The sequence below is a fragment of the Saccoglossus kowalevskii genome, chromosome 21 (genome assembly GCF_978046115.1).
Source record: "Saccoglossus kowalevskii chromosome 21, keSacKowa6.1, whole genome shotgun sequence".
Lineage (NCBI taxonomy): Eukaryota > Metazoa > Hemichordata > Enteropneusta > Harrimaniidae > Saccoglossus > Saccoglossus kowalevskii.
In genome coordinates, this window is record NC_140661.1 from 3,125,108 (window position 1) to 3,137,164 (window position 12,057).

General features: G+C 38.9%; 9 non-coding genes and 1 pseudogene across 9 annotated transcripts; all 10 read left to right on the plus strand.

The window, feature by feature from the left end:
• The first annotated feature begins 807 nt into the window (after window positions 1-807).
• Window positions 808-949, plus strand: LOC144354778 (U4 spliceosomal RNA). The gene has a single exon (XR_013421062.2). It is a non-coding gene; the product is annotated as a U4 spliceosomal RNA (small nuclear RNA).
• A 1,035-nt stretch (window positions 950-1,984) lies between these two features.
• Window positions 1,985-2,126, plus strand: LOC144354785 (U4 spliceosomal RNA). Its single transcript, XR_013421069.2, has one exon. It is a non-coding gene; the product is annotated as a U4 spliceosomal RNA (small nuclear RNA).
• A 1,035-nt stretch (window positions 2,127-3,161) lies between these two features.
• On the plus strand, window positions 3,162-3,303 carry LOC144354798 (U4 spliceosomal RNA). Its single transcript, XR_013421082.2, has one exon. It is a non-coding gene; the product is annotated as a U4 spliceosomal RNA (small nuclear RNA).
• Window positions 3,304-4,338: 1,035 nt separating this feature from the next.
• On the plus strand, window positions 4,339-4,480 carry LOC144354787 (U4 spliceosomal RNA). The gene has a single exon (XR_013421071.2). It is a non-coding gene; the product is annotated as a U4 spliceosomal RNA (small nuclear RNA).
• A 1,035-nt stretch (window positions 4,481-5,515) lies between these two features.
• On the plus strand, window positions 5,516-5,657 carry LOC144354760 (U4 spliceosomal RNA). Its single transcript, XR_013421044.2, has one exon. It is a non-coding gene; the product is annotated as a U4 spliceosomal RNA (small nuclear RNA).
• Window positions 5,658-6,692: 1,035 nt separating this feature from the next.
• Window positions 6,693-6,822, plus strand: LOC144354764 (U4 spliceosomal RNA; annotated as a pseudogene).
• Window positions 6,823-7,856: 1,034 nt separating this feature from the next.
• On the plus strand, window positions 7,857-7,998 carry LOC146729575 (U4 spliceosomal RNA). The gene has a single exon (XR_014928167.1). It is a non-coding gene; the product is annotated as a U4 spliceosomal RNA (small nuclear RNA).
• A 1,034-nt stretch (window positions 7,999-9,032) lies between these two features.
• On the plus strand, window positions 9,033-9,174 carry LOC144354774 (U4 spliceosomal RNA). Its single transcript, XR_013421058.2, has one exon. It is a non-coding gene; the product is annotated as a U4 spliceosomal RNA (small nuclear RNA).
• Window positions 9,175-10,209: 1,035 nt separating this feature from the next.
• Window positions 10,210-10,351, plus strand: LOC144354776 (U4 spliceosomal RNA). Its single transcript, XR_013421060.2, has one exon. It is a non-coding gene; the product is annotated as a U4 spliceosomal RNA (small nuclear RNA).
• Window positions 10,352-11,374: 1,023 nt separating this feature from the next.
• LOC144354780 (U4 spliceosomal RNA) lies at window positions 11,375-11,516 on the plus strand. The gene has a single exon (XR_013421064.2). It is a non-coding gene; the product is annotated as a U4 spliceosomal RNA (small nuclear RNA).
• Window positions 11,517-12,057: the final 541 nt, after the last annotated feature.

Genomic DNA, 12,057 nt, shown 5'->3' on the forward strand with positions numbered 1-12,057 from the left:
GGTCCTTGAAACAAACTGTCGTGCAATTTGTCTATTATGATTGACTCAAGTCTTGTTATTCTTCGTGTCTTGTTATCTTATACTCTTTAGGTAGCTGCACCATTTTGAGCCTGAGTACAATAACTCTGCGTGTAGTGTACTATTTCAAATTAGATAACATTGGATGCTATTTGCGTTTAGAGGAACACTTTCAAAAACGCCATCTATTGGCGATGTATGCATATCACTCGAACCGTTGTTCTTGGAGGGCGCACATCGAGAGTGTAATATATATTCACATAGACGAAAGCAAATCGTCTTATAAAAACGCAAATTACACCATCAGATTGGGCCACGCGTTGAATTAATGGTAACAGCTGATATACGCGAACTTGTATATGTCTATGTCTTGCAGGAAGTTCGCTAAAACAACACCGCCGGGACAGTGGTCGGATAATCAAGTTTAGTCGGCGTGGTGGTTCTAATGAAGCTGTCGTGCAATTTGCCTATTTCGATTAACTCGTGAATGGTTATTCCACAAAGTCCACAATAAAGAAAGACGGGTTTAATCAAAAACCGTATGTAATCTTTATTTTGTTGAGGATGGTTGTGGAATAAACTGTTGGAACAGCATGAATTATTTTTTTAATTCAACAAACAGTAACGTGCTAAATGGCCGCTTTTTTATGTGTGAATATTTTCACCTATTTACATAACAATATCCCCACACTGCCTTTACGTAACCAATACGTAATGCGCCAAATCCAAACCGAGTATATATGTGTGTGGAATATGACCTGGATTGTCTGGTCAGCGCGATGTCAATTTATCTCTGCGCAGAGGCGATATCGTAGCCCATGAGGTCCAACCGAGGCGCGATTATTGCTAGTTGAAAACTTTTACCAATACCCTGCACGAAACGACGTGAAATACCGTCGGTCGATGCAATTTTTGATGACCTCTACGGAGGTCCATATTTAAACAAATGATAGATTACATCAGCCTAAATCCCAAGCATTCAACAATACTATGCGAAAAATAACATTGTTGTATCAGACATCTCAATCCATAATAATATATGTGTTTTATTCTATCATACATTTTAATTAAACAGAATGAGTTAAAGCATGGCATCATTCACAAAAACAAGGTTATGAAAGAAACATGGTGGTGATGACGTTGGTGATGACAGCGTGTTGGTCCTTGAAACTAACTGTCGTGCAATTTGTCTATTATGATTGACTCAAGTCTTGTTATTCGTCGTGTCTTGTTATCTTATACTCTTTAGGTAGCTGCGCCATTTTGCGCCTGAGTATAAGAACTCTGCGTGTAGTGTACTATTTCAAATTAGATAACATTGGATGCTATTTGCGTTTAGAGGAACACTTTCAAAAACGCCATCTATTGGCGATGTATGCATATCACTCGAACCGTTGTTCTTGGAGGGCGCACATCGAGAGTGTAATATATATTCACATAGACGAAAGCAAATCGTCTTATAAAAACGCAAATTACACCATCAGATTGGGCCACGCGTTGAATTAATGGTAACAGCTGATATACGCGAACTTGTTTATGTCTATGTCTTGCAGGAAGTTCGCTAAAACAACACCGCCGGGACAGTGGTCGGATAATCAAGTTTAGTCGGCGTGGTGGTTCTAATGAAGCTGTCGTGCAATTTGCCTATTTCGATTAACTCGTGAATGGTTATTCCACAAAGTCCACAATAAAGAAAGACGGGTTTAATCAAAAACCGTATGTAATCTTTATTTTGTTGAGGATGGTTGTGGAATAAACTGTTGGAACAGCATGAATTATTTTTTTAATTCAACAAACAGTAACGTGCTAAATGGCCGCTTTTTTATGTGTGAATATTTTCACCTATTTACATAACAATATCCCCACACTGCCTTTACGTAACTAATACGTAATGCGCCAAATCCAAACCGAGTATATATGTGTGTGGAATATGACCTGGATTGTCTGGTCAGCGCGATGTCAATTTATCTCTGCGCAGAGGCGATATCGTAGCCCATGAGGTCCAACCGAGGCGCGATTATTGCTAGTTGAAAACTTTTACCAATACCCTGCACGAAACGACGTGAAATACCGTCGGTCGATGCAATTTTTGATGACCTCTACGGAGGTCCATATTTAAACAAATGATAGATTACATCAGCCTAAATCCCAAGCATTCAACAATACTATGCGAAAAATAACATTGTTGTATCAGACATCTCAATCCATAATAATATATGTGTTTTATTCTATCATACATTTTAATTAAACAGAATGAGTTAAAGCATGGCATCATTCACAAAAACAAGGTTATGAAAGAAACATGGTGGTGATGACGTTGGTGATGACAGCGTGTTGGTCCTTGAAACTAACTGTCGTGCAATTTGTCTATTATGATTGACTCAAGTCTTGTTATTCGTCGTGTCTTGTTATCTTCTACTCTTTAGGTAGCTGCGCCATTTTGCGCCTGAGTATAAGAACTCTGCGTGTAGTGTACTATTTCAAATTAGATAACATTGGATGCTATTTGCGTTTAGAGGAACACTTTCAAAAACGCCATCTATTGGCGATGTATGCATATCACTCGAACCGTTGTTCTTGGAGGGCGCACATCGAGAGTGTAATATATATTCACATAGACGAAAGCAAATCGTCTTATAAAAACGCAAATTACACCATCAGATTGGGCCACGCGTTGAATTAATGGTAACAGCTGATATACGCGAACTTGTTTATGTCTATGTCTTGCAGGAAGTTCGCTAAAACAACACCGCCGGGACAGTGGTCGGATAATCAAGTTTAGTCGGCGTGGTGGTTCTAATGAAGCTGTCGTGCAATTTGCCTATTTCGATTAACTCGTGAATGGTTATTCCACAAAGTCCACAATAAAGAAAGACGGGTTTAATCAAAAACCGTATGTAATCTTTATTTTGTTGAGGATGGTTGTGGAATAAACTGTTGGAACAGCATGAATTATTTTTTTAATTCAACAAACAGTAACGTGCTAAATGGCCGCTTTTTTATGTGTGAATATTTTCACCTATTTACATAACAATATCCCCACACTGCCTTTACGTAACCAATACGTAATGCGCCAAATCCAAACCGAGTATATATGTGTGTGGAATATGACCTGGATTGTCTGGTCAGCGCGATGTCAATTTATCTCTGCGCAGAGGCGATATCGTAGCCCATGAGGTCCAACCGAGGCGCGATTATTGCTAGTTGAAAACTTTTACCAATACCCTGCACGAAACGACGTGAAATACCGTCGGTCGATGCAATTTTTGATGACCTCTACGGAGGTCCATATTTAAACAAATGATAGATTACATCAGCCTAAATCCCAAGCATTCAACAATACTATGCGAAAAATAACATTGTTGTATCAGACATCTCAATCCATAATAATATATGTGTTTTATTCTATCATACATTTTAATTAAACAGAATGAGTTAAAGCATGGCATCATTCACAAAAACAAGGTTATGAAAGAAACATGGTGGTGATGACGTTGGTGATGACAGCGTGTTGGTCCTTGAAACTAACTGTCGTGCAATTTGTCTATTATGATTGACTCAAGTCTTGTTATTCGTCGTGTCTTGTTATCTTATACTCTTTAGGTAGCTGCGCCATTTTGCGCCTGAGTATAAGAACTCTGCGTGTAGTGTACTATTTCAAATTAGATAACATTGGATGCTATTTGCGTTTAGAGGAACACTTTCAAAAACGCCATCTATTGGCGATGTATGCATATCACTCGAACCGTTGTTCTTGGAGGGCGCACATCGAGAGTGTAATATATATTCACATAGACGAAAGCAAATCGTCTTATAAAAACGCAAATTACACCATCAGATTGGGCCACGCGTTGAATTAATGGTAACAGCTGATATACGCGAACTTGTTTATGTCTATGTCTTGCAGGAAGTTCGCTAAAACAACACCGCCGGGACAGTGGTCGGATAATCAAGTTTAGTCGGCGTGGTGGTTCTAATGAAGCTGTCGTGCAATTTGCCTATTTCGATTAACTCGTGAATGGTTATTCCACAAAGTCCACAATAAAGAAAGACGGGTTTAATCAAAAACCGTATGTAATCTTTATTTTGTTGAGGATGGTTGTGGAATAAACTGTTGGAACAGCATGAATTATTTTTTTAATTCAACAAACAATAACGTGCTAAATGGCCGCTTTTTTATGTGTGAATATTTTCACCTATTTACATAACAATATCCCCACACTGCCTTTACGTAACCAATACGTAATGCGCCAAATCCAAACCGAGTATATATGTGTGTGGAATATGACCTGGATTGTCTGGTCAGCGCGATGTCAATTTATCTCTGCGCAGAGGCGATATCGTAGCCCATGAGGTCCAACCGAGGCGCGATTATTGCTAGTTGAAAACTTTTACCAATACCCTGCACGAAACGACGTGAAATACCGTCGGTCGATGCAATTTTTGATGACCTCTACGGAGGTCCATATTTAAACAAATGATAGATTACATCAGCCTAAATCCCAAGCATTCAACAATACTATGCGAAAAATAACATTGTTGTATCAGACATCTCAATCCATAATAATATATGTGTTTTATTCTATCATACATTTTAATTAAACAGAATGAGTTAAAGCATGGCATCATTCACAAAAACAAGGTTATGAAAGAAACATGGTGGTGATGACGTTGGTGATGACAGCGTGTTGGTCCTTGAAACTAACTGTCGTGCAATTTGTCTATTATGATTGACTCAAGTCTTGTTATTCTTCGTGTCTTGTTATCTTATACTCTTTAGGTAGCTGCGCCATTTTGCGCCTGAGTATAAGAACTCTGCGTGTAGTGTACTATTTCAAATTAGATAACATTGGATGCTATTTGCGTTTAGAGGAACACTTTCAAAAACGCCATCTATTGGCGATGTATGCATGTCACTCGAACCGTTGGTCTTGGAGGGCGCACATCGAGAGTGTAATATATATTCACCTAGACGAAAGCAAAACGTCTTATAAAAACGCAAATTACACCATCAGATTGGGCCACGGGTTGAATTAATGGTAACAGCTGATATACGCGAACTTGTATATGTCTATGTCTTGCAGGAAGTTCGCTAAAACAACACCGCCGGGACAGTGGTCGGATAATCAAGTTTAGTCGGCGTGGTGGTTCTAATGAAGCTGTCGTGCAATTTGCCTATTTCGATTGACTCGTGAATGGTTATTCCACAAAGTCCACAATAAGGAAAGACGGGTTTAATCAAAAACCGTATGTAATCTTTATTTTGTTGAGGATGGTTGTGGAATAAACTGTTGGAACAGCATGAATTATTTTTTTAATTCAACAAACAATAACGTGCTAAATGGCCGCCTTTTTATGTGTGAATATTTTCACCTATTTACATAACAATATCCCCACGCTGCCTTTACGTAACCAATACGTAATGCGCCAAATCCAAACCGAGTATATATGTGTGTGGAATATGACCTGGATTGTCTGGTCAGCGCGATGTCAATTTATCTCTGTGCACAGGCGATATCGTAGCCCATGAGGTCCAACCGAGGCGCGATTATTGCTAGTTGAAAACTTTTACCAATACCCTGCACGAAACGACGTGAAATACCGTCGGTCGATGCAATTTTTGATGACCTCTACGGAGGTCCATATTTAAACAAATGATAGATTACATCAGTCTAAATCCCAAGCATTCAACAATACTATGCGAAAAATAACATTGTTGTATCAGACATCTCAATCCATAATAATATATGTGTTTTATTCTATCATTCATTTTAATTAAACAGAATGAGTTAAAGCATGCCATCATTCACAAAAACAAGGTTATGATAGAAACATGATGGTGATGACGTTGGCGATTACAGCGTGTTGGACCTTGAAACAAACTGTCGTGCAATTTGTCTATTATGATTGACTCAAGTCTTGTTATTCTTCGTGTCTTGTTATCTTATACTCTTTAGGTAGCTGCACCATTTTGCGCCTGAGTACAAGAACTCCGCGTGTAGTGTACTATTTCAAATTAGATAACATTGGATGCTATTTGCGTTTAGAGGAACACTTTCAAAAACGCCATCTATTGGCGATGTATGCATATCACTCGAACCGTTGTTCTTGGAGGGCGCACATCGAGAGTGTAATATATATTCACCTAGACGAAAGCAAAACGTCTTATAAAAACGCAAATTACACCATCAGATTGGGCCACGGGTTGAATTAATGGTAACAGCTGATATACGCGAACTTGTATATGTCTATGTCTTGCAGGAAGTTCGCTAAAACAACACCGCCGGGACAGTGGTCGGATAATCAAGTTTAGTCGGCGTGGTGGTTCTAATGAAGCTGTCGTGCAATTTGCCTATTTCGATTGACTCGTGAATGGTTATTCCACAAAGTCCACAATAAGGAAAGACGGGTTTAATCAAAAACCGTATGTAATCTTTATTTTGTTGAGGATGGTTGTGGAATAAACTGTTGGAACAGCATGAATTATTTTTTTAATTCAACAAACAATAACGTGCTAAATGGCCGCCTTTTTATGTGTGAATATTTTCACCTATTTACATAACAATATCCCCACGCTGCCTTTACGTAACCAATACGTAATGCGCCAAATCCAAACCGAGTATATATGTGTGTGGAATATGACCTGGATTGTCTGGTCAGCGCGATGTCAATTTATCTCTGCGCAGAGGCGATATCGTAGCCCATGATGTCCATTATTGCTAGTTGAAAACTTTTACCAATACCCTGCACGAAACGACGTGAAATACCGTCGGTCGATGCAATTTTTGATGACCTCTCCGGAGGTCCATAATTAAACAAATGATAGCTTACATCAGCCTAAATCCCAAGCATTCAACAATACTATGCGAAAAGTAACATTGTTGTATCCGACATCTCAATCCATAATAATATATGTGCTTTATTCTATCATAGATTTTAATTAAACAGAATGAGTTAAAGCATGGCATCATTCACAAAAACAAGGTTATGAAAGAAACATGATGGTGATGACGTTGGTGATGACAGCGTGTTGGTCCTTGAAACAAACTGTCGTGCAATTTGTCTATTATGATTGACTCAAGTCTTGTTATTCTTCGTGTCTTGTTATCTTATACTCTTTAGGTAGCTGCACCATTTTGCGCCTGAGTACAAGAACTCTGCGTGTCGTATACTATTTCAAATTAGATAACATTGGATGCTATTTGCGTTTAGAGGAACACTTTCAAAAACGCCATCTATTGGCGATGTATGCATATCACTCGAACCGTTGTTCTTGGAGGGCGCACATCGAGAGTGTAATATATATTCACCTAGACGAAAGCAAAACGTCTTATAAAAACGCAAATTACACCATCAGATTGGGCCACGGGTTGAATTAATGGTAACAGCTAATATACGCGAACTTGTATATGTCTATGTCTTGCAGGAAGTTCGCTAAAACAACACCGCCGGGACAGTGGTCGGATAATCAAGTTTAGTCGGCGTGGTGGTTCTAATGAAGCTGTCGTGCAATTTGCCTATTTCGATTGACTCGTGAATGGTTATTCCACAAAGTCCACAATAAGGAAAGACGGGTTTAATCAAAAACCGTATGTAGTATTTATTTTGTTGAGGATGGTTGTGGAATAAACTGTTGGAACAGCATGAATTATTTTTTAATTCAACAAACAGTAACGTGCTAAATGGCCGCCTTTTTATGTGTGAATATTTTCACCTATTTACATAACAATATCCCCACGCTGCCTTTACGTAACCAATACGTAATGCGCCAAATCCAAACCGAGTATATATGTGTGTGGAATATGACCTGGATTGTCTGGTCAGCGCGATGTCAATTTATCTCTGCGCAGAGGCGATATCGTAGCCCATGAGGTCCAACCGAGGCGCGATTATTGCTAGATGAAAACTTTTACCAATACCCTGCACGAAACGACGTGAAATACCGTCGGTCGATGCAATTTTTGATGACCTCTCCGGAGGTCCATAATTAAACAAATGATAGCTTACATCAGCTTAAATCCCAAGCATTCAACAATACTATGCGAAAAGTAACTTTGTTGTATCCGACATCTCAATCCATAATAATATATGTGCTTTATTCTATCATAGATTTTAATTAAACAGAATGAGTTAAAGCATGGCATCATTCACAAAAACAAGGTTATGAAAGAAACATGATGGTGATGACGTTGGTGATGACAGCGTGTTGGTCCTTGAAACAAACTGTCGTGCAATTTGTCTATTATGATTGACTCAAGTCTTGTTATTCTTCGTGTCTTGATATCTTATACTCTTTAGGTAGCTGCACCATTTTGCGCCTGAGTACAAGAACTCTGCGTGTCGTATACTATTTCAAATTAGATAACATTGGATGCTATTTGCGTTTAGAGGAACACTTTCAAAAACGCCATCTATTGGCGATGTATGCATATCACTCGAACCGTTGTTCTTGGAGGGCGCACATCGAGAGTGTAATATATATTCACCTAGACGAAAGCAAAACGTCTTATAAAAACGCAAATTACACCATCAGATTGGGCCACGCGTTGAATTAATGGTAACAGCTGATATACGCGAACTTGTATATGTCTATGTCTTGCAGGAAGTTCGCTAAAACAACACCGCCGGGACAGTGGTCGGATAATCAAGTTTAGTCGGCGTGGTGGTTCTAATGAAGCTGTCGTGCAATTTGCCTATTTCGATTGACTCGTGAATGGTTATTCCTCAAAGTCCACAATAAGGAAAGACGGGTTTAATCAAAAACCGTATGTAGTCTTTATTTTGTTGAGGATGGTTGTGGAATAAACTGTTGGAACAGCATGAATTATTTTTTAATTCAACAAACAGTAACGTGCTAAATGGCCGCCTTTTTATGTGTGAATATTTTCACCTATTTACATAACAATATCCCCACGCTGCCTTTACGTAACCAATACGTAATGCGTCAAATCCAAACCGAGTATATATGTGTGTGGAATATGACCTGGATTGTCTGGTCAGCGCGATGTCAATTTATCTCTGCGCAGAGGCGATATCGTAGCCCATGAGGTCCAACCGAGGCGCGATTATTGCTAGTTGAAAACTTTTACCAATACCCTGCACGAAACGACGTGAAATACCGTCGGTCGATGCAATTTTTGATGACCTCTCCGGAGGTCCATAATTAAACAAATGATAGCTTACATCAGCCTAAATCCCAAGCATTCAACAATACTATGCGAAAAGTAACATTGTTGTATCCGACATCTCAATCCATAATAATATATGTGCTTTATTCTATCATAGATTTTAATTAAACAGAATGAATTAAAGCATGGCATCATTCACAAAAACAAGGTTATGAAAGAAACATGATGGTGATGACGTTGGTGATGACAGCGTGTTGGTCCTTGAAACAAACTGTCGTGCAATTTGTCTATTATGATTGACTCAAGTCTTGTTATTCTTCGTGTCTTGTTATCTTATACTCTTTAGGTAGCTGCACCATTTTGCGCCTGAGTACAAGAACTCTGCGTGTCGTATACTATTTCAAATTAGATAACATTGGATGCTATTTGCGTTTTGAGGAACACTTTCAAAAACGCCATCTATTGGTGATGTATGCATGTCACTCGAACCGTTGTTCTTGGAGGGCGCACATCGAGAGTGTAATATATATTCACCTAGACGAAAGCAAAACGTCTTATAAAAACGCAAATTACACCATCAGATTGGGCCACGGGTTGAATTAATGGTAACAGCTGATATACGCGAACTTGTATATGTCTATGTCTTGCAGGAAGTTCGCTAAAACAACACCGCCGGGACAGTGGTCGGATAATCAAGTTTAGTCGGCGTGGTGGTTCTAATGAAGCTGTCGTGCAATTTGCCTATTTCGATTGACTCATGAATGGTTATTCCACAAAGTCCACAATAAGGAAAGACGGGTTTAATCAAAAACCGTATGTAATCTTTATTTTGTTGAGGATGGTTGTGGAATAAACTGTTGGAACAGCATGAATTATTTTTTTAATTCAACAAACAATAACGTGCTAAATGGCCGCCTTTTTATGTGTGAATATTTTCACCTATTTACATAACAATATCCCCACGCTGCCTTTACGTAACCAATACGTAATGCGCCAAATCCAAACCGAGTATATATGTGTGTGGAATATGACCTGGATTGTCTGGTCAGCGCGATGTCAATTTATCTCTGCGCAGAGGCGATATCGTAGCCCATGAGGTCCAACCGAGGCGCGATTATTGCTAGTTGAAAACTTTTACCAATACCCTGCACGAAACGACGTGAAATACCGTCGGTCGATGCAATTTTTGATGACCTCTCCGGAGGTCCATAATTAAACAAATGATATCTTACATCAGCCTAAATCCCAAGCATTCAACAATACTATGCGAAAAGTAACATTGTTGTATCCGACATCTCAATCCATAATAATATATGTGCTTTATTCTATCATAGATTTTAATTAAACAGAATGAGTTAAAGCATGGCATCATTCACAAAAACAAGGTTATGAAAGAAACATGTTGGTGATGACAGCGTGTTGGTCCTTGAAACAAACTGTCGTGCAATTTGTCTATTATGATTGACTCAAGTCTTGTTATTCTTCGTGTCTTGTTATCTTATACTCTTTAGGTAGCTGCACCATTTTGCGCCTGAGTACAAGAACTCCGCGTGTCGTATACTATTTCAAATTAGATAACATTGGATGCTATTTGCGTTTAGAGGAACACTTTCAAAAACGCCATCTATTGGCGATGTATGCATATCACTCGAACCGTTGTTCTTGGAGGGCGCACATCGAGAGTGTAATATATATTCACCTAGACGAAAGCAAAACGTCTTATAAAAACGCAAATTACACCATCAGATTGGGCCACGGGTTGAATTAATGGTAACAGCTGATATACGCGAACTTGTATATGTCTATGTCTTGCAGGAAGTTCGCTAAAACAACACCGCCGGGACAGTGGTCGGATAATCAAGTTTAGTCGGCGTGGTGGTTCTAATGAAGCTGTCGTGCAATTTGCCTATTTCGATTGACTCATGAATGGTTATTCCACAAAGTCCACAATAAGGAAAGACGGGTTTAATCAAAAACCGTATGTAATCTTTATTTTGTTGAGGATGGTTGTGGAATAAACTGTTGGAACAGCATGAATTATTTTTTTAATTCAACAAACAATAACGTGCTAAATGGCCGCCTTTTTATGTGTGAATATTTTCACCTATTTACATAACAATATCCCCACGCTGCCTTTACGTAACCAATACGTAATGCGCCAAATCCAAACCGAGTATATATGTGTGTGGAATATGACCTGGATTGTCTGGTCAGCGCGATGTCAATTTATCTCTGCGCAGAGGCGATATCGTAGCCCATGAGGTCCAACCGAGGCGCGATTATTGCTAGTTGAAAACTTTTACCAATACCCTGCACGAAACGACGTGAAATACCGTCGGTCGATGCAATTTTTGATGACCTCTCCAGAGGTCCATCATTAAACAAATGATAGATTACATCAGCATAAATCCCAAGCATTCAACAATACTATGCGACAAGTAACATTGTTGTATCCGACATCTCAATCCATAATAATATATGTGTTTTATTCTATCATAGATTTTAATTAAACAGAATGAGTTAAAGCATGGCATCATTCACAAAAACAAGGTTATGAAAGAAACATGATGGTGATGACGTTGGTGATGACAGCGTGTTGGTCCTTGAAACAAACTGTCGTGCAATTTGTCTATTATGATTGACTCAAGTCTTGTTATTCTTCGTGTCTTGTTATCTTATACTCTTTAGGTAGCTGCACCATTTTGCGCCTGAGTACAAGAACTCTGCGTGTCGTATACTATTTCAAATTAGATAACATTGGATGCTATTTGCGTTTAGAGGAACACTTTCAAAAACGCCATCTATTGGCGATGTATGCATATCACTCGAACCGTTGTTCTTGGAGGGCGCACATCGAGAGTGTAATATATATTCACCTAGACGAAAGCAAAACGTCTTATAAAAACGCAAA